The sequence below is a fragment of the Macrosteles quadrilineatus genome, unplaced genomic scaffold (assembly GCF_028750875.1).
Source record: "Macrosteles quadrilineatus isolate MER2022 unplaced genomic scaffold, UCM_ALF_1.0 Scaffold_463__1_contigs__length_62671, whole genome shotgun sequence".
Taxonomy (NCBI): Eukaryota; Metazoa; Arthropoda; class Insecta; order Hemiptera; family Cicadellidae; genus Macrosteles; species Macrosteles quadrilineatus.
Genome location: NW_026543056.1, coordinates 6,097 through 28,351, shown reverse-complemented (window position 1 = coordinate 28,351; position 22,255 = coordinate 6,097). Strand labels below are relative to the sequence as shown.

General features: G+C 33.5%; 1 long non-coding RNA gene across 1 annotated transcript; it reads left to right on the top strand.

Moving 5' to 3' along the window:
• The first annotated feature begins 205 nt into the window (after positions 1-205).
• LOC128982529 (uncharacterized) lies at positions 206-7,862 on the top strand. Its single transcript, XR_008489683.1, has 3 exons — positions 206-431; positions 4,560-4,658; positions 7,631-7,862. It is a non-coding gene; the product is annotated as an uncharacterized LOC128982529 (long non-coding RNA).
• The last annotated feature ends 14,393 nt before the right edge of the window (positions 7,863-22,255 follow it).

Below are 22,255 nucleotides of genomic sequence, written 5' to 3'. Positions count from 1 at the left end.
GTAATAAAGGGAATAAGGTTGATGCTAAAAACAAAATACTAAAATAAAAATTCTACCCAAACGGGTAGAAACAAAAATATCTTCAATTTAAATTAGAACTATTTTCTTGTGCGCGCCATTAAAACGCGCGCGGATGGATCTATCTATTAGCTAGCATCTAGCATGGTTTGGTTGGTAGCATCCATCTTCTTTTCTTTATCTCATCTTCCATCGACCATCATCGGCACTCGGCAGCTCCAGAGCATCTTTCATTTCAATCAATCATCTCTAGTCCTAGTCTCAATCTCGTAATTTTTATTTCACTTACTTCACACCATGTTGCAATGATTGTATTTTTCCCTTTGCTTTGAGATTCTGATGTATAATAATACAATTATTTACGGCTGAATACAGTTTTTTAATGGTGGTCAACTTGAGATACCAGCTTTAAGGTAAGTGCATCTTGTTATCAAGTTAAGTTTTGCATTCATAGTTACATATCAAAGTAGGCTAGGCTTGCACTCTAGTCGTAACTTAATAGAGCCAAGCCTAATTTATTAAAATCTTTTAACCTACAAATGCAGTACCAACTGCTAAGATTGATTGTTAACACACAAATAAAATATGTAAGTGTGATAGTACGCAAGGCTATGTAGGCTAAATAAGTTAGGCCTATAAGGCTAATATTTATAAGCAAACAAAAAAAACTCATTTGAATGCTGAAAGAAAAAGTAAAACCTAGCCTAATCATTGAGATCATTGTGAATGCATTTGCCCAGAAAATTGAAGTTTTAAGTTACATAGAGGATACGCGTCCGGTAACCGGACGTGGATAAGGCGTACGGCAATGACGTCATGGGGTTGGGGGAGCCTGGAACGCCTTTACCACAACAATACAACGTTCAGCCATCGGTGGTCGTGGTGTAGTGGATAAGGTGCTCGGCTGATATGCAAGAGGTCCAGGGTTCGAATCTCATTGATGACTTTAACTTTTTGTCGAAGAGTTTGCATTGAATACCATTTATTCTTAACTGTACATCTTTTATTAGAATTTTTGGCATTTATAATTTTTTTATAGAGAAAGAATTTAACCTTAATTAGATTTTTTCATTATCAGCAAGTTTGGTTGGTTAGGTTAGGTTATGACAGTAATTGCCGGACGTCTAATCCACGTACGGTTACCGGACGTGTATCCTCTGCCTTTAAGTTAATCATCTCCAAGGCTTGAATCATCTCACATCTTTTTTACCTAACCTTAATTTAGACGAAAATGCGTTTTCCTGGTTATGCCATTGCAGTTTAACCTTTGACATAGCCTAAGATGTCAATATTATTTTACCTAAGTTACATACCAAAGCCAATTTACAACTTCAAAGTAGGCTATAATTTAATTATCCTATGAATTGGTCAATAATTTGTAAATTTAAAGTAGGCCTAGGCCTAACTTACATTAAGTTACCGTTGGCCTTTTTATAAGCGGAACAACTTAATAAGTTATTTAATCCCAAGAATAATTTTAATGCTAGGGCCTGCATTGATTGATTTTACTACACTAATTTCGACCTCTAAAGTTAAGTAGCTTAACCTACCATTACAACTACTTACAGTAGCCTTAACAGTAAAAAGTTAAGCTTATACTAAAATTATTTTAAAACTGAAAGATCAGCTGTTAACATTACCGTATCACTTTAGTTGGGTATCTGTGTTATTTTAGTTCATACCTAACTAACTTAGCGGCTGCACTTTACTTGACGTCCTACACTCATTCGAATGAAAATATAGATCGATATATCGATTAATCGATTGCTTCATTCGATATATCGTTTGGTTAGTTAGGTAAGGTTAACCTAACCTAACTAACCAAACGATATATCGAATGAAACAATCGAATGAAAATATCGAACCGAAAAAACAGTCGAATGAGTGTAGGACGTCAAGTAAAGTGCAGCCAACTTAGCCTTAACTTATTTAATTCGTGGGTAGCAGGCCTAACTTGTTCTGTACCGGTCAAGGTTGCTGTACTTTAACTTATAGGCTATTCTTATGTTTGTTATGACTTAACTTAGTCACACTGCTTATGATTAAGTTATGGCAGTAATTTGAACTTAACTCGAACAGTAACCAACCTGTACATTTTTGCTTGTCTCTTGCATACAAAAAGCACTTAAACACACATTCTTCACAGGCACGAGGCAGAATAACAATACTGGTATGTTATTTAAAACCTAAAATAACTTTTATGCTAGGGCCTAAATTGATTTTACGATAGGCTCTACCTTAACCCTCCGAGTGTTATGTGTCGTAAAAGCGACTCATAACACACCCGCTGTGGTGTTATGCGTCGCTTTTGCGACTCACAAACACTGTTTACGGCGACGGCTCTGGGACTGGCTGAATCGGATTGAACTGGATCGAGTTAGGTATCATTTTTTTCAGCAGATTCAGAGCTTTCTCCTGATGTCTGTTTCTTCATTTTAGTTCCGAAAATATTGTAGCAGACAGCTGACGTGCGTATTTGTAAACAGCTTGGTTAACCTCGCACCGATGACTGATGTGTTTTATTAAGTTTATCATTGTTTTAGTGTTAAAATCAAAAGTAGTGATATACGTGGCGCATTATAAGAAGATTTAAGTGATTTTGAAGGGCTGGTTGATGATCCTGAAGAAGTAGGTAGTGATATTGATGTAAATTATCAGCCAGATTCCTAGCTATGGTTTGGTTAGGCTATGCATTCTTAGCTAAACGCTATGTACCGAAATCGGTTTTTTGCCCATAACTTAACTTATTTATTTGCAAATCTACTTCCTTATATTATTATATTTTTGGAATCCTCATAATATTCTGAACAAAGTGGCTATTTTAAAATTTGTAGACCGATAAATTATAACAACTTATTGAGCGCGAACATAATTTTTTTTCATTTAGCCTATTTTATAATTTTTGAGAAATGTTAACCCCACAAAAATTGTTGAAAATTTTTTTTGTAATGTTTTATATGTTAGGGCCTACCTTGAAGCCTATAACCCTCCCAGTGTTACTTGACGAAAATTCGGCAAGCACCACACTTTGTATAGTGTTACTTGCCGATTTTTCGACAAGCAGACATCGTTTACGGCGAAGGCTCTATAACTGACTGAATCGGATTGAACTGGATCGAGTTAGGTATCGTTCTTTCCGTTACATTCTAAGCTGTCTCCAGATGTCTGTCTCTAAGCGCTATTCATTTTAGTTCTGAAAATATTGTAGCAGACAGCTGACGTGCGTGTATTTGTAAACAGCTAGGTTCCCCCGGACCGATGACTGATGTGTTTTATTACGTTTATCATTGTTTTAGTGTTAAAAATCAAAAGTAGTGATATACGTGGTGCATTATAAGAAGATTTAAGTGGTTTTGAAGTGTTGGTTGATGATCCTGAAGAAGTAGGTAGTGATATTGATGTAAATTATCAGCCAGATTCCTAGCTATGGTTAGGCTATGCATTCTTAGCTAAACGCTATGTACTGAAATCAGTTTTTTGCCCATAACTTATTTATTTGCAAATATACTTCCTTATATTATTATATATTTGTAATCCTCATAAAATTTAGAACAAAGTGGCTATTTTCAAATATTTATAGGCCTATAATTTATACAATTTCATTAGGCGCGAACTTATTTTTTTTTTGAAAATTTTCGAAATTATATTTTTTTACCTAAAAAATTTTTTTTTTGAAAAAATGTTCCTTATGTTTTATATATAATATTGAAGCCCATGATTTTCCAAACAAAATGGTATATAGAACATTAGAATTAACATTGTTTTAAGCTTCTCAGATCCGTTTTAATAAAACCTTGCAAATGCGCCAAAAATAGGTGGACATTAAGGCCTAAACTATGGACACTTGGAGGGTTAATTTTCCAAACAAAATGATATATAAAACAGTATACTTTACATTGTTTTTAAGTTTCTAAGATACATTTTAATAAAACCCTGCGATTGCGCAATAAATGGGCGAACATTAAGACCAAAAGTAGAGATACTTGGAGGGTTAAGTTACTAAGTTAATTTCAACCACTAACTTACCATTACAACTACAGTAGCCTAATATCAGTTATAAGTTAGACTAAAAAGATATTTTAAACTAAAATATCAGTCGTTAACATCATCACTTTACATTTCACTTTACATTAGTGTAGTTGGGTTGTGTTATTTTAGTTAATAGGTAGGCCTACCATTAAATTACTCTTTAATATTATAATAGCCTACCGCATTGTTTATGTTGAGTTTTTGTTTTCGTTAACCAAAACTAAGATCGTAAAATCATCAATAATAATGAATGTTCTCTCTAACAGGAAAGTACCCCTAACTAACTTACAATAATTTGTTGGTAGGCCTAACTTGTTCTGTTCCGATCAAGGTTTGCTGTACTTTATATAGGCTATTCTTATTTGTTTGTTTTAGCTTAGTCACACTGCTTATGAATATTGCGCAGTAATTAAAGCCTAATTCAAACAGTAATCAACCTGTACATTTTTGCAGGTGTCTTAAGTTACATAAATACAAAAATCCCTTAACTTAAACACTCTCATTCTTCACAGGCACGCAGGCATGTATAAAACCATGGGGCACGAGGTCAAATAAAATCAGTAGACTCTACACAAGACTGACCAAGTTTCTAACATCCTTTGAAGCTACAGGTAATTGACCTTTTCAATTGATTTCCTCTGTCAGCTCAGCATGTTAGCCTAGATAGTTTTAAGAATGTGATGTATGCATGGTTGATTGTATTGTAAGGCCCTTTTACAGACTTAAAGATTTTTCAAAGCGGACTTTAGCTCTACTAGTAAACACGTTGCTCGAAATCGAGCAATTGCAAAGATAGTAAAGTATCTATTTAAAAACAAATAAAAGTCATAACTTCCGATGAGTTTAAAAGACTTTGAATCGAAAAATAAACAACAGCAATTCAATAATACAGCTGATCAAAATGTAAACAATTATGTTCTTCATAAGGATAACATGGGAGCTTTAACAGCCACTGGGACAGAGCCCAAGGGACTTTTTCAAAAATGTAAGACCAGTTTGCAAATCTACGCGACTTGCTCTTTCCAATGAGACGTCAATGGATAAAATCGGTTAAGAAATGGCGGAGGAGTTCAACCGACAAAGTTTCATGTAGCGTATTAATTATATAGATATCATTAAACACAAACCAACATCCAAAACTATACACATTTTAATACAACATAGATAATTTACACATTGACTGTTTACAATTAAAACAACATGTGTTCTTCAGGCATTTGACAGTTCTGGTTGTTTACATTTAAATGTCAAAGCAAATGTAATATTTAATTTATGACAACAGCTGGAGTTTCAAAACAATGTTTGTTTCCCATGTTAATCTTATGGAGAAATACGAAACTTTAAAGGGCCCCAGGTCCTCACTCTCTAATTATTTACCTAAAAAGAAAGTTTCCTGCACAACTTCACGTTACGCTCTTTCCAATGACACCAAAAACATGTCAATCGGTTCAGTAGTTTCGGAGGAGTAATTGTCACAAAAATCCTGCTTGCGTATTAAATAAGTATAGATTAATCTTGCATGATGTTTTTCTAAAATATAGCTATCAGTACTCTTATTTGGTTTTTAGTACAATGAACTTATTAACTTATTTTGCTTTAATGTATCATATTTTGCTGTTGTATGACTGACTTGTGCTTTTCAAGCTTTCATGACAGTATCAATTGCATGTAATTGTCTAAATATTAATAATTGCTTTATATCATATTGTATGGCTAGGCCTATCGTTTGACTAGATTAATCAAATCACAAAACATGTATTTATAATCATAGGGAGTGTTGTGTCTGATGAGGCTACGTTGTAGGTAATCTCATCCAAGATCGATTAGTAAAGTAGGCTAACCAGATGGTAAAAACTTGGTAGGCTATCAAGGTGAGCACTTTTTTTGTCTAAAAACGCCGTGTGATTTCGCAAACTGTCATAACCTAACCTAACTAACCAAACATGCTGTTAATGAAAAAATCAAATGAAGGTTTACTATCGAAAAAATTGTTCTGTTCATAAAATAAAATTATAACTTAAATGCCTCAAATTCTAAAAAAAGATGTACAGTTAAGAAGTAATCACATTCTAAGCAAAATCTTTGACAAAATGTTAGTGTCACCGGTGGGATTCGATCTGATAAATATTTGATTATGAGCCGAACACTATCCACTTCACCTCGAACACCGATGGCAGCACTTCGTACCGTCGCGGTACGGTAACAGTGTTCATTATATGTATTCATTCAACCATTAATCAATTGAATCGAGCCTATTTGGTCCGAAATAATATAAATACTTAGTATTTTGTTATTGAACCGATAGTACATGGCGTTTTTGTACGAAAATTTGCTCACCCTCTTAAAAAGCAAATTTGATCATTTCACTAAAAAAAAAAAAAATTTTGTTAGATTCTGACACCTAATGTTTGAAGTACGGTAGCCAAGAAATATATTGACTACCGGTTTGAAAAATATATTGGTAGGCCTATATAAGGTTTGATATAATGGCAAAAATAGCTTTTGGTTTTGTTGTATGTTTAGGAAATCGTTCCTCGAATGACTAATTTTACAACAGCCTACCGCATTGTTTATGTTGAGTTTTTGTTTTCATTAACTAAAAATAAGGCAATAAATAGCAATATTAAAATATTTCTAGATAATTTGAAGCTTGTATAAGAGTAAATAAATAAGCCTTTACACTCTCTTCTGACTCTATCTCTGCCTAACTAAATTTTTAAATACATGCCTTTCATACATAACATAGGTTAATATAGGTCTTGTATTATATTTGGCTATTAATACAAGTAGGCCCTATTCAACAATTTAGTCAATGGTAATATGCAAAATTTTTTTGACAGTGGAGAAAATAGTGGAAAAGTGAGTATTTAAATTACAGACCTTGCAAACCATTAACAATCTCCAAGGCCACGTTTAACCTTAAAATAGTTATTTTAAAGTGGGCCATGAGGCACAATTTTTATTTCAGCTGCGGTTTTCAATACGGACAAAATGAGAACATTCTATTGGCTGTCATGGTCTGACGTCACTCTCTTCTCTTGAGAGAACACCATTAGCGCAACGATACGAAGTTCAACTATCGACGTTGTGTAGTGGATAGAGTACTCAAACGATGTCTAAGAGTTATCCAGTTTGAATCTCTCCGGTGACACTAACTTTTTGTTAAAGATTTTGTTTAGAATGTGATTACTTCATTTTTTGTTAGAAATTGAGGCATTTATAATTTTATTTTATGAACAGAACAATTTTTTCGAATAGGTAGTAAACCTTCATTAGATTTTTATCTTATATCTCTTTTTATATTATTAGCAAGTTTGGTTAGTTATGTTAGTTTATGACGGTTAGGTTTTATATTTTTTTTCCATTTTTTTACTCTCATTTCGTCCACAATGAAACCGCAGTATTAGCTGAAATAAAAATTGTGCGGCCGTGAGAGCGTGGAACATAGATCAAACATGCCTGATGTACTTCATAAGCTCTATCCAACCCTCAACAACATGAAATAGCAGCTGTTCTTGTTCTATACTTTCAGATACTCCCAATTCCCATGCAAAATAAACTTGACACAAAGACTTTTTTTTAGGAAAGGGAAGGATGCCGCTACAGTCGAAGAGAATCGGGCCTATGGAGATGTCAGCGAAGATATAAACACTTTTCAACAATCACTAGGCCTATACATTGAGCCTACAGTTATTAATTTTTAAATCTTGAAAGTGATTTACTTTTGTTTACAGATTTGATATATTATAAGAATATTTTGTTCGCTTGGTTTTTTGGTCTCTTTTGTGATTTAACCTTCTATAAAAAATGTATATTTTGGGCTTTGTGAAAGAATAAACAATATATTTTTAAATTGTGACGTTATTTTTTACCTTTTTCTTGAAATAAATATACATAACTTATGTCAACAATATTCCACAGAAATACTTTTTGCAGATTTTATGAAATAGCATAGCCTACTGTTATTCAAGAATAAAATAATATATTAGTAATAGTTTTGTCAGTCAATAGAGTATTACCTAAAATGAGTTTTTTTTGACATTTTTGTTATGCATTTATGCAGGCCGAAGTATTTTGAATACTTAGATTGTTTAACAATTATTTTGTGATTTTTTAAAAATATTAGCTTAATATTGACAGGATAATACAGACGATACAAAAATACTTTAACAATGTTGTAAAAACAATAATCAAAATACTGTTAATGTTAACAAAATATTGTTAATTGTTTATTTCTACATTTTTTTCAAAATTGTCTTAATATTGGCTTAATATTTCCATATAACATTGAAACAACGTTGAAAAATATTAAGACAACATTGTCAAGACAATGTATTTTGTTTCACGAAAACGTTGTAACAATATTGTTACCACATTGATCAATATTTGGGCAATATTGAATGAATGTTGTTTAAATGTTGAAAACAACATTGAAACAACGTTGAAAAATATTAAGACAACATTGTCAAGACAATGTATTTTGTTTCACGAAAACGTTGTAACAATATTGTTACCACATTGATCAATATTTGGGCAATATTGAATGAATGTTGTTTAAATGTTGAAAACAACATTGAAACAACGTTGAAAAATATTAGGACAACATTGTCAAGACAATGTATTTTGTTTCACGAAAACGTTGTAACAATATTGTTACCACGTTGATCAATATTGGGGCAATATTGAATGAATGTTGTTTAAATGTTGAAAACAACATTGAAACAACGTTGAAAAATATTAGGACAACATTGTCAAGACAATGTATTTTGTTTCACGAAAACGTTGTAACAATATTGTTACCACGTTGATCAATATTGGGGCAATATTAAATTAATGTTGATTAAATGTTAACAACAACATTGAAACAACATTGTTATGCTACTTGGGACCCTGTTGGTAATCCTTGTAACTTTAATGCTATTGAACATCATAGAACAGAACCAACTTGTTTAATTGAAACAGCTGTTAAGATTCATTAATTCCATTTCTCATAAGGTTAACATGGGAAACTCCAGAGCCACTGGGGCGGAGCCCTTTTAAGAATTTCGAAACGGGAAATAGTTTACGTCCGATTCGCATACCTACAGAATTTACACACCAAATTTCATAACGATCGGTGAAGTCGTTCCGGAGGAGTTTGCAGACAAACACTGTGACACGAGAATTTTATATATTAGAAGATTACTGGTTATTGTAACTCCGCAACATTAATTATACAATAACAATAAACATAATCTCAATTAACCAAACCAAACCGTTCCGATTCCGATTCCGCTGTCCCGGATGCGGTGGTGGGGGGTCCCGAATCCTGTTTGAAATTTGAATGGAGTCGTTTGCAACCTTGCATTGCAAGTAGTGTTGGGATATCGAAAGAAAATATCGATATTTATATCGACGATAATATCGGAGCCTCAATATCGATATTCCGATAATATCGGACCAAAAATATCGATATATCGGAAAAATATCGTTAAAAATTAATGGAATTGGAATGCTATCGCAAAGCATCCCTTTAACAGGAAATTACCTTAACAAACAATAAAAAAAAAATTGAAATGAAACTATTTTAAACTACCTATCCTAACCAACCAATAAAGCTTGCTGTATTATTTCAAAATTTTGTTTGCTAGCCTAAGTTATTCCCCATATGCATTTTCTGTAATCAAACGGAATTTTTAAACGGTAACTTAGCCTACAGTAAGTTTGGTTGGTTTTGGTTTTGTTAGGTTGAATAGTTTATTTTCCTAATCCAGATATAGGCTATTATTTTTGCCTAAACAAGGTTAGTTCTTAATTTGTTTTTAAATGCGTTTGAAGATATTAAAACAAAGGAATATATACAGATGGTTTGGTAAAAAAAAATATCGATATGTCATCAAAAGAAATCATTGATATAAAAATGTCCCTTTAGCAGGAAAGTACCTTTGTTAATACTGAACAATATTTATTTAGCCTATCCTTATCGAAGTTGTCAGCTGATATGTTTTAATTTGTTATAATCAATATATCGGATAGAAAAATAAAATATCGATATTCAAAAAGAAATAATCGATAATAATGAATGTTCCCTTTAACAGGAAAGTACCACCATGAACAGTTAGCTGCACACATATGACGTTAAATCGTTTACAATTTATATTTTTTTAGGCTTGTGTACAAAAAAATATACAACAAATGAGAATTTAATGGTTTTGATTGGTTTTCACTGCCGTCACGTCATTTTGGCACTCCACTTCTGCCAACCGTGCCAACTCACTATTCAAATGCAGGCAGAGGCAACCAGATTAAAAATATATTTTCAACTAGATAGGTACATGAAATAGTTTGTGTGTACAAATAAATTTGTTATTAATAATATTTAATAACTGCTAAACAAGTTCAGAAAAGATTAAACTGTATTCATTCTTGCATTATTCTTTGAAAAATTGCTAAAATCAATTCTAACGATAATATCGAAGTAAAATATCGATATCCCGATAATATCGGAAGTCTAATATCGATATAAAAATATCGATATATCGGAACCAAAATATCGATATTTCCGATATATCGGATATCGATACCAAACACTAATTGCAAGTGCAAGTGACAAGTGTGGTCTCGACTCTCGACTCTGGCTCTGCTCTGAGTTGAGTTTGAGTTTGTACTGTTTGGAACAACTCTAAAAATCAACTTTTTTAATCTATTGTTAAAGTTAGCTCAACCTCAACTATAAGGTAAAAACAATTCTTATCATAATAATATGATTAAGTTATTGAGATAATACTGACTAAAGCCTAGTCCGTACTTGGCGATTTGCCGGATGTTTGGCCAACCGTCTCGTAGTCCTAGTGTTGCCTCTTGTAACTAGCCTATCTTGCGATAGCCATATCTCCAGATGATCGATCGGCAGATTTGATTTCTGATGAGAAAATTCAGTTTTTTTCTGTTTCCCATACATGGGTAACATGAGACAAGATAAACTTAGGCCCTAGGAGGCAGGAGATCTGATATAGGCTAGGCTAACACAGGCACAATGCGGGTTTTAGCCATGAACCCACTGGTGGTAGGGATGGGCTTCATAGGTAGCCTAATTTGACAAACTTGTTCCAGTCAGTCAAGGTCTATGAGAGTACCTACCTACGTACATTGACTAGCCTAGTTACTTTGCACCTATCGGTACAGGACCTGAGGCGGTAATTATTCCGACGTGACTAGTAGCAAAAGTGGAATTTTTTTTCCATCATGATATAAGTTTCATGTTGAATCCGAAAATGACGTTTTTATTTTTCGGAAAAGGCCGGAAATTACCGAAAAAAATTTTTTTAGCCTACTCAAAATACATAACACCCACCGGAGATAGGACGAAAAAACTGAATAATAGGTTAGGTTAGGTTAGCTTATGCTAGGTTAGATTGAGTTAGGTTAGGTTGGGTTAGGTTAGGTTGTTACCTACCTACCTAACCTTACCTAACCTAACCTAACCAAAAACCTATCCTAACCTAACATAACATTACCTAACCAAGCTTAACCTAACCTAAACGATTATTCCGTTTTTTCGTCCTATCTCCGGTGTTTTTCATATGTGTCAAAAAAGTCTTGCATATTAAAATATTAATCTAACTTACACAATATTCCGCATATTTTGAGTAGGTACCCACATAGGTAACGTATTTTGAGTAAAAAAATTTTTTTCTTTTTTTTTTGGTGATTTCCGGTCTTTTCCAAAAATGAAAAACGTCATTTTGGATTCAGCGTGAAATTTAGGTCATTATGGAAAAAAACATTTTCACTTTTGTGACTAGTCACGACGTCGAAATAATTTAACTTACCCCTGAGGCAGTGACTGCCAGCGCCCGGACACGGCATTTTTGCCACGCTGGATCGGTACACAATAGAAAACATACTAACTTAGTCTTTTAAATCTTTTTTGAACCTAGAGCGCTGCATTTAAAAACGGTGTCATTTATAGTTTTAATTTCAGACAAATAATTTCCTAATTATAACTTAGTAGGCTAGGCCTATAAAGCTTAGTTATTTATTGTTCTATTACATGGCTTTAAAATAAGATGAAATAGCTCATAATTAAATTAACTGGTTTAAAAAAATAAGTTTGTATTTTAAACTAAACTAGGCTAGGCCTAATTATCCATAAAATAAAATAGGTATAGACTTTTTCCCCATTTTCTAACGTCCATCAACACGTACGTAGTACACACGGTCAAGTCAAGAAGTCAAGTAACGATGATCCGACGACCGACAGGTACAGGTAGGTACACGTACATGGACATGGAACTGAAGTAGACACCTAGACCTAGACACTGACTAATAACAAAGACAAAGGGTAAGGGTTCAAGGGTCAAGGGATGGGACAGATTGACAGAATAGGTACTGGCTAGTATAACGAGGGTATACTAGCAGTATACTAGATGTTCTAATTTCTATTTTAGAGCATTCTTAAAAATCTTGGGTTTGTTTTAGTGCAATATAATTTGTTTGAATTTTTATTTATTTATTTATTTGTACCTGGCAGAATTAACAGCTGGATGGATATAAAACTATTCTGTAGAACTATAATAACACTTGCTGAGTACCCTTCCTTCGTACGTGTTGGTATACAATACAATGCTTACTGTACTCAAAATATGTTTAATGAAATACTCGCGCTTTGCATTTGCAATGAGAGAGGACACATTTTGAGAAAATTTGGTTTACTATAATCTACGGTAGCCTATACTATAGAACCATCTACCATAGCCATAATGTTCTACCACTTCACCTAAACAATAGAAAGAAGTAAAGTTCTCACACTCAGGTTTTTATTGCCGCTTGGTTCAAATTAGATGTTGTCACAAATGTTTAAAGAACTAATGGTGCTGCACCCTGTTGGTAAACCGTATTATCTTTTAATGCTATTGAATATCATAGAAACAAATTGTGTAGTTAAAACAACTGGCAAAATTATTTAATTCCTTTTAAATATGAATAGGCCTACTCATAAGGTTAACATGGGAAACTCTAGAGCCGCTGGGGCGGAGCCCGAAAGGATTTTTGAGATAAGAATATGTCTATATGTTAATCGGGAATGTGATTATATTTCTTAAGTAGGTAGGCCATGTATTCTATGGAAAAGTACCGGTATTAAGGATCGTCGTCGAAAAGGTTGTTATGAATAAATATGTAGGCTTAAACGTACCCAAGATATGAGCTATGGGCCTATTGGCTGTATGGTCCAGCGATTGCATCACACGGTGAGTAGCAACAGAAAGTGGCACATTGGAAAAGCGAGTTTAGCATCATCCGTAAACCTCTGTTTCAATCACCCACTGCAGTTGTGATTTTTTTACTTTACACTTTACACAATCGCCATTGAAGCGCCGTCAATGAGTGGAAACCTTGTTTGTAAGCTATCGGCGACGATCATTAAGTGTCCCAGCCACATACAACACTGATTCAAGGTTTTTTTTCTGGTTGTCAAAACTCAAGAACAATTTTATACACAAAGAACTTCTGGTTCCTGACCTGGATGATGCCTAGTTATTTAATTTCATTTACGGTTACACTATGATATTGCACTTGCGATTAATTAAATCCGTTATGTAAAAAAAACGTTTTTAATCTCACTTTGGGATTTGCACTTTGGGTTGGGATTTTCTTTCAAAACGTCACTCGAAATGGTTGCGGTATTTGTAAACATATCAGTGACAGCTAGAAAAAATAATCTTGATCCGAACAGCTGTTCGTTATTTCATAGACGATTATGTGATAAAAATTTAACGAAAATTTGACAAAAATCGCACAAAACTGCATTTTTGAACGTCCGTAATTTTATTTACAAAGTAGTGAGGCCACATTTTAATGGTTAAAGACACTCTCGCCAATCCAGTGAATACATAAAATGACTTGGATCTTGATAGGTACTCTCGTTTTCACGGAGAAGATTGCGTAAAATGCCATCTTGAGTGTTACAGACAGAAATAGAGATAAGACTCGTTTCTGCTTCTTTAATGTATAAAACGTAAAAATAACCTAAAAATATATAATTCTGAGCAATGTACAGACAAAACTTTAATTTTATTTATATAGATAGAAATTTGAAAAATATAAGGTGTTTTTGGCCTCTGTGGGACATAAAAATAAAATAAAAATAAGTAGGCTAATTCAGTCTAAGGTGTAAGTCTTTCCTAACCACATAAATGATAATTAACTTTCTTCTTTAATAGAGAAATTTGCTAAAAGGTGGAAAATTGCCCCATTTGATTACCGTACTAGACAAAAAGAACAAAGATTGTGGCTCTTTGAGGGGAAAGATAAAAAATCTGTTTACTTAGACATGTTGGCATTGTAATAAGCCATATCAGTGATTGCTGTATTTGAAATGGAGTTTCATGAAACCACTTGGGATGTCTTAAAAACGTGACAAGCCTAATTGTACTGTCTTTTTGTTTTATCGACTGTGTTTGATTTCTTCTTTATTTACAGAATGGCTGAACAAAACTCACCTGAGCCACCAGAATTTATCCAGTTTCTATTCTCGGATAAACCAAAGTTTGATTGTTTTTTCATTGTCGGAGAAGAGAGTTTGGTCAAACCTGTAAGTATACATATGAAATGAAATCAACTGTATTCATAATTTGCAAACATGTGCACGAAAGTCGTCATTACATTGGATCAAAATCATAATACTTAATCCTAAAAGAGTACAAGACATAATCACTAGCTTATTGAAAACGTTCTTATTCTAATGTAGAAGGAAATATTCATTCTTTGAGTACAGGGGTTTAGTTAAATAGTTATTTGTGTAACTAGTGGTGAAAGTGGCACTTTGCTGCACACGAGAGCAATGTTTACACATGAGCCGCAGGCGAGTGCGGAATGATCTCGAGTGCAGCAAAGGCCTTTTTTACTCGTGTTACACATTATATTTTTCCTACAGTCACTATAAAGCATATAAATAATTAGTCTTTCAAACAGTCTACAACACGTTTTTAGGTTCAGCTGGCAACACAAATGGTGCCCTAGAGAAAGTAGTACCCGCGGTCCGTATCACTCCGCTATTTTTTCTCGGCAAGAAATGTGCTCCGCGTTTTGAGAATATAGTTCCGTATGTTTTTGTAATTTGAAGTGGTTTCCGCGCCTAAAAAAATTGCTTTAAAGGTATTTTCTTGTTTATTAAGATCGTAGGAATGTTTTAAAAACGTTTAAAAGAAAAGTCCAGAAAGTTCAGAAATACCGAAACTATAAACACAAAATGACAGGTTAAATCGTAGTTATAATAGTAATCAGCTGCTCATAGTATTATTATCTTTAAGTGTTGCCAACCTATTTCCAAGCGTACACGGATTACGTGCATAATAGAACCACGCTGTTTTGTGTTGTTTCGTTGGAATCCTGATGTGCGGCAAAGTATAAACCGTACGACAAAGTATAAACAGTACGGCAAAGTATAAATATGCAGCAATTAGCAGCTTTCTGTACTATAAACAGTACAAGGAAGCCAACTTTGTCGGGTGACTGTAGGAAAAAGTACATTTTTAGCTTATTTTTAAATTTTGTAGTTGTTGTATCTAGTCCTTTAATTTTGTTGGAAGAGCATTGTAACATTTTATACCCATATACATTGGTTGTTTTTTTTTTCAAAAAATCTTAATCTATGGGAAGATGTTGCGTAGTTATTTCTGTTTCTGGTACAGTATTGATGAGAATCCCCTACCAGTGAGACATTATTTGAATTTTGACAGTATATAATATACATTGATAGATATAATAGCTATATATAGTCATTATGCCTAGTTCTTCAAATTTTTCCTTAACAGAATCTTGCCAATCCAAATTTAACATAATGCGGATTGCTCATTTCTGGAGAATTAAAATTCTGTCTAAATTAGCTTGTGATGTTCCTCCATAAATACTTATACCAAAGGATAAATGTGAGTGAATATGAGCAAAATAAACCAATTTTAGTGATTCAAGTTTACAAAATTTTGATAATCGATAAAGTGCAAATAGGCCTGTTGACATTCGATTTGCCACATGATCAATATGATCATTCCAGCTTAATTTACTGTCTATGTATAGCCCTCCCGAGTGTTATTTGTCGATGCTTCGACACATAACACACTTGGTGTAGTGTTTTGTGTCGATGCATCGACTCACAAACACTGTTTACGGCGACGGCTCTGGGACTGACTGAATCGGATTGAACTGGATTGAGTTGGGTATCGTTTTTTTCAGCAGATTAAGAGCTTTCTCCGGAGGTCTGTCTCTAAGCGCATTTCATTTTAGTTCCGAAAATATTGTAGCAGACAGCTGACGTGCGTATTTGTAAAGAGCTTGGTTAACCTCGGACCGATGACTGATGTGTTTTATTACGTTTATCATTGTTTTAGTATTAAAAATCAAAAGTAGTGATATACGTGGTGCATTATAAGAAGATTTAAGTGATTTTGAAGGGCTGGTTGATGATCCTGAAGAAGTAGGTAGTGATATTGATGTAAATTATCAGCCAGATTCCTAGCTATGGTTAGGCTATGCATTCTTAGCTAAACGCTATATACTGAAATCTGTTTTTTGCCCATAACTTATTTATTTGCAAATCTACTTCCTTATATTATTATATTTTTGTAATCCTCATAAAATTTTGAACAAAGTCGCTATTTTCAAATATTTATAGGCCTATAATTTATACAATTTCATTAAGAGCGCAAACTTTTTTTTTTTAATTTTCCAAAATATTTTTTTTTTTTTAATTTTTTTTTGAAACAAATGTTCCTTATGTTTTATGTATAATATTGAAGCCCATGATTTTCCAAACAAAATGGTATATAGAACAGTATAATTAAAATTGTTTTCAAGCTTCTCAGATCCGTTTTAATAAAACCTTGCAAATGAGCAAAAAATAGGCAGACATTGGCACAAGGGACACTCGGAGGGTTAACCCTAGAAATTTAGTGTTCACTATAATTTCTATATCTTCACCGGCTAATTTTAGTGTTGGGTAATCTGAGTTGGTATTCGTTTTTAGATTAAAGCGTGTAAAATTAGTTTTGGAAAGATTTAGTAATAGCTGATGATCTGAAAAAAATTTATTGATGTTCATCAAGTTATCGATGGCAGATGTTTCTATCTCATGAACAGATTTTCCGCTTACAAGAAGAATAGAATCATCGGCATATAAACAGATGGTATTTCTTGTTGAATTTGAAATAACATTGGGTAATCCATTGATATATGTAAGAAATAGTAGAGGACCCAAAATATAGAACCCTGTGGTACACCATGTTTAATTGTTCTCAACTGTGATCTTGTTGTAACCATCTGGTTGTGATTGTTTAAGTGTCTAATTTCTACAAACTGTTTCCTATTAGTTAAATATGATTGAAACCATTTTAGTGAAATTCCTACAACCCCTAGTCCTTCCAATTTTTTAAATAAATTATGATGAGATACACTGTCAAATGCTTTGCTTAGGTCCATAAATATTCCAATTACTTTATCTCCCCATCTACTGAATCAATAAATTTATCTGGAAATATGCCGGATATAAATCATGAATTACTAAGTGTGCAAATGTTTTTATAACCCTCCGAGTGTTATTTGTCGCTGCAGCGACACATAACACACTTTGTGTAGTGTTTTGTGTCGCTGCAGCGACTCACAAACACTGTTTACGGCGAAGGCTCTATGACTGACAAAATCGGATTGAACTGGATCGACTTAGGTATCGTTTTATTTGACAGATTCAGAGCTTTCTCCGGAGGTCTGTCTCTAAGCGCATTTCATTTTAGTTCCGAAAATATTGTAGCAGACAGCTGACGTGCGTATTTGTAAAGAGCTTGGTTAACCTCGGACCGATGACTGATGTGTTTTATTACGTTTATCATTGTTTTAGTGTTAAAAATCAAAAGTAGTGATATACGTGGTGCATTATATGAAGATTTAAGTGATTTTGAAGGGCTGGTTGATGATCCTGAAGAAGTAGGTAGTGATATTGATGTAAATTATCAGCCAGATTCCTAGCTATGGTTAGGCTATGCATTCTTAGCTAAACGCTATATACTGAAATCTGTTTTTTGCCCATAACTTATTTATTTGCAAATCTACTTCCTTATATTATTATATTTTTGTAATCCTCATAAAATTTTGAACAAAGTCGCTATTTTCAAATATTTATAGGCCTATAATTTATACAATTTCATTAAGAGCGCAAACTTTTTTTTTTTTTAATTTTCCAAAATATTTTTTTTTCAAAAAAATTTTTTTGAAACAAATGTTCCTTATGTTTTATGTATAATATTGAAGCCCATGATTTTCCAAACAAAATGGTATATAGAACAGTATAATTAACATTGTTTTCAAGCTTCTCAGATCCGTTTTAATAAAACCTTGCAAATGAGCAAAAAATAGGCAGACATTAAGGCCAAAACAAGGGACACTCGGAGGGTTAAGTGAACTCTGGGCATGCTTTATTACTGTTATGGGAACATCGTCGAAGCCTGAAGATAGTTTATTATCAAATTTGGAAATTATTTTACTGATATCTGTCTCACTGATTGGTTCACATCTAAATTTATTTTGTTTGTTATATATTACTAAATTAGGTACTGATAAATTTTGTGTATTTATTTTTACACATCAGAATCAACTACATTGACATAAAAATCATTAAAAGGGTTACATATAACAATAGGGTCATTATATACTTTTGAATTTACCTCTATTTCCTATGCTCTTCACAACCTTTTTTTATTTTTTATATTTAAATTAATTAAATTCCAAGTTGTCTTCGATACATTCCCTGAGCTCAAAATTTTTTCATCCATATAACTTTAGCTTTGAAAATATTTTTCATAAATGCTTTGTTCATTTCTTTAGCTGAACTCACTAAATATTCATTTTTTTTTTTGTTATTCTCCCTAATGTGCTTTTTTCTATAATTTTGTTCCTCTCGGTTTCTAGCTCATGATTATTCCAAGGGACTTTTTGATCAGTATCCCTACATTTAGTGATTGGAAAGCACATATCAAAGTAATACATAAAAATACTGTTGAAGATGTTAAATTTCAACTCAACTGGTGCAAAGTAGACCTCCTCCCAACATTCCCGACTCAGCATATTTGAGAATTTTTTAAGATTTTGGTTAGAAAATATCCTTACTGTTTTAGTTATTGGTTTATTGTTCATATTTTTATCAGGCAAGTTGAAGGTTAATAATTGAGCATCGTGATCAGAAGTTTGTGTGTTTAAACCACTAATTTGCATGTTGTTAGGATAAAAATTAATGAAAACGTTATCAATAGCACTCTCAGTCTTTTCAGTTACTCTAGTTGGAAAATTTACTAAAAATTCAAAATTATGTGAGCCAAGAATATCATTAAGTAGTTTAAACTCATTACAGTTTGGGTTTAGAACATTTATGTTAACGTCTCCAATCATAATTACATTAGTGTATGATTTTGAGAGGATTTCCAGGGATGCATTTAGTTTTCCCAAAAAGATATAAACATCAGAGATAGGAGAGCGATAAACACTAGCTAGTACAAAAGAAAATGAATCACATTTAAATTCTATCAAACAGCATTCAAATTCCTTTTCAGATGTTAACTGATTCATTGACAGTAAATTCAAACTTTTAATTTTGAAATTTTTAGCCTTTAAATTTGTTTTTGATAGTATTATGACTCCACCTCCAGCATTTAAACTACGTGAATAAAAAGTGTTAATATTATATCCGGTTATGGTGATAAGCTCCAATTCATGACTTTTCATTTTGTGTTCACATAGTACTATATCTGGGTCAATTTCTTGAATAGCAATTTCTAATGGTTCTATTCTGCTCGGTAGATGTTGAATATTAAGGTGAAAATTTTTTAAGATGTGTGATTTTTGTGATATTTTATCGTGTGCTGCTGGTTTACAATTTTTTACTTTATTGGTATATTTTTCGGAGTGTCGGAGTTTAAAGGTAGGCTGGGTTTATGGGCTGTGTGAGATTGAGGGATGTCTAGGAAGGCTATTTGGGACACCATCATCGATATCACACACACTATTACTCTGCTTTTTGGTTACACTTTTTGTCACTTCACTGTAACTCAGATGCCCTGGCGCTACTGGTGGGCTGGCAGGTGTAGCTGAAAGGTTGTGTGTTCCCGACATCTGTAGATTCTCATCCGTCCAAAGTGGAGACAATGTTGAGGTTGAGTCAAGGTCAAGCTGCACATTGACGGTCGTTTGTGAAGATGAGGTGGATGATACCAAGTTAGTTATGATGCTTTTAAATGTAAAAGGAAATCTTGATGTGTTAATCCTCTCCATAGGGGCCTTTTAGCTGTTTTCTGTTCATAGGAAACAATGTGCACATCAGCTCCTGTGGATTTCTGGAATTTCACTATGTGTCTTGCAAACGTGTGTGGGTGAACAAGATCTCTTACACATCCAATTGCTGAACAGAATAAGGTCTTTAATCCCTGGGCTTTGAAGTGATCCTGGAGTTTCTTGAAAGCTATGCTATAGTCCTCTGGAGTCGGCTTGTCAAAATATGCTGCTTTTGTTATTAAACTATAAATTTTTGATCGACCTGTAATACTCTGACAAGCTAGATGTTTTGAAATGCGATCGGCAAGTAGGGGTGGTCCAAACTGTTTACGGGAAACAACTGCCACTCCCGCCGACATATGTCTGTCTTCTGATATGGAGTGAGTATTGCAAATTTTGATTTAACTGTTGAGTGTTTGTTGTGGAGATGGAACTGGCTTGGTTGTCTGCAATGTAATTTCTTCTATTAGATTGGCAATTTTCAGTTTACCATGTCTGTTCATGTGAAGCCCATGACTTGTAAAGCAGTGTCGTGGGAATAAGTGAACCGGCAGAAGTTTCAAGTTAGAATGTTTTTTTTCTCAATTTCAGCATTAATTTTGGAGATTTTTAGGTCAAATATAGGATTGTCTTGCCTCATTGGGATAGTTGATAGTATGAGGTTTGTGTGTTTTGAGTCCCTGATTGTATTTTGTATTCCATCCATTAGTTTCTTGATTCCAGTATTCTCAATATTATTGGCACCACCCATAACCAATAGGTAATCTTTTATATTCAGGTCTTTGGTAAGTTGGTTTTGTTCTTCTATCACTTTGTCAAACTGTGCTCCAGGTCTGATAAATGGACACACATTTAGACCAGTCTTTTTTTCTATCAGTTCACTTATTCTCTTTCCGTGACTATCAGCAAGAATAATTAGGCTAGTTGATTTTTGCTATTTTCTACTAGTTTTTTGCTGTGTTTTCTGGCTTTAGGTGAGTGATAAGTTACCGGTACATTGAATTTTTGCTGCTTCTCTTGATGTGGTAATGTAATGTTGGTATTTTTTTCAAGTGAAGGTAGAGGCTCCGGAAGTGAATTGTCATCTATTGAAAGTAAGCTATATGGGTTTGTACAGATTATGTTATCATCAATTGGTTGTTTAGTCTTTGTTTTGGATTTAATGTTAGTCTGCCACAGAGTTTCATTCCTATTATTTGGGTTATTGGGTGGCAACTATTACAATTCTGGATGTTGGACCTCAGATTTTCAATCTGGGTCTGCAGTTTTCACAAACGAATTGCTTTCACTTAACCCAAATCATTTATCGTAACATGTGTAACAGATATCAAAATGTCAACATTCTAAATTCACCCTCTCTCTCTCTATTTAAGAAGCATGTAGTAGCGTGGCTTGTAGGACTGAGTGCAGAGGACACCGAGGCCGTTATCACGCTGGGCGGACCTGACCGTTGACCCTACACTCCACTACACAACACAATCACTGATACACCACCTTCACTGACTGGCCAACACACCACATTCCACCTCTCCTCTTCAATCTTCACCTGATTTTTATAAATTTCCTCAGTATTGTACAAAAATTTTTTTTTTTATCGTCAATTATTTCCAGACCACTAAAAATTCAGTTTCAAGCAAGAACACTTTTTTTAAATTTAAAATTATACTAATTATTTTTTGTTTTCCTATTCATTTTTTTACCTCCCATCTAAATTAACCTTTTCGCAACTCGAGTCTACGCACAGGCCCTGCCTATGTAGACTTTTTCCTCTGTTAGAACGTATTTTTTTTGCACTTTTTGGCTTTTTTTCTACAGAATTTAATTTTTTTTTTGTTATCTAGTTGTAATGTTTGCTGTAGTATACTTTAAGTAAAAAAAATACAATGTAATTATATGTATATAATTTATGGGAAAT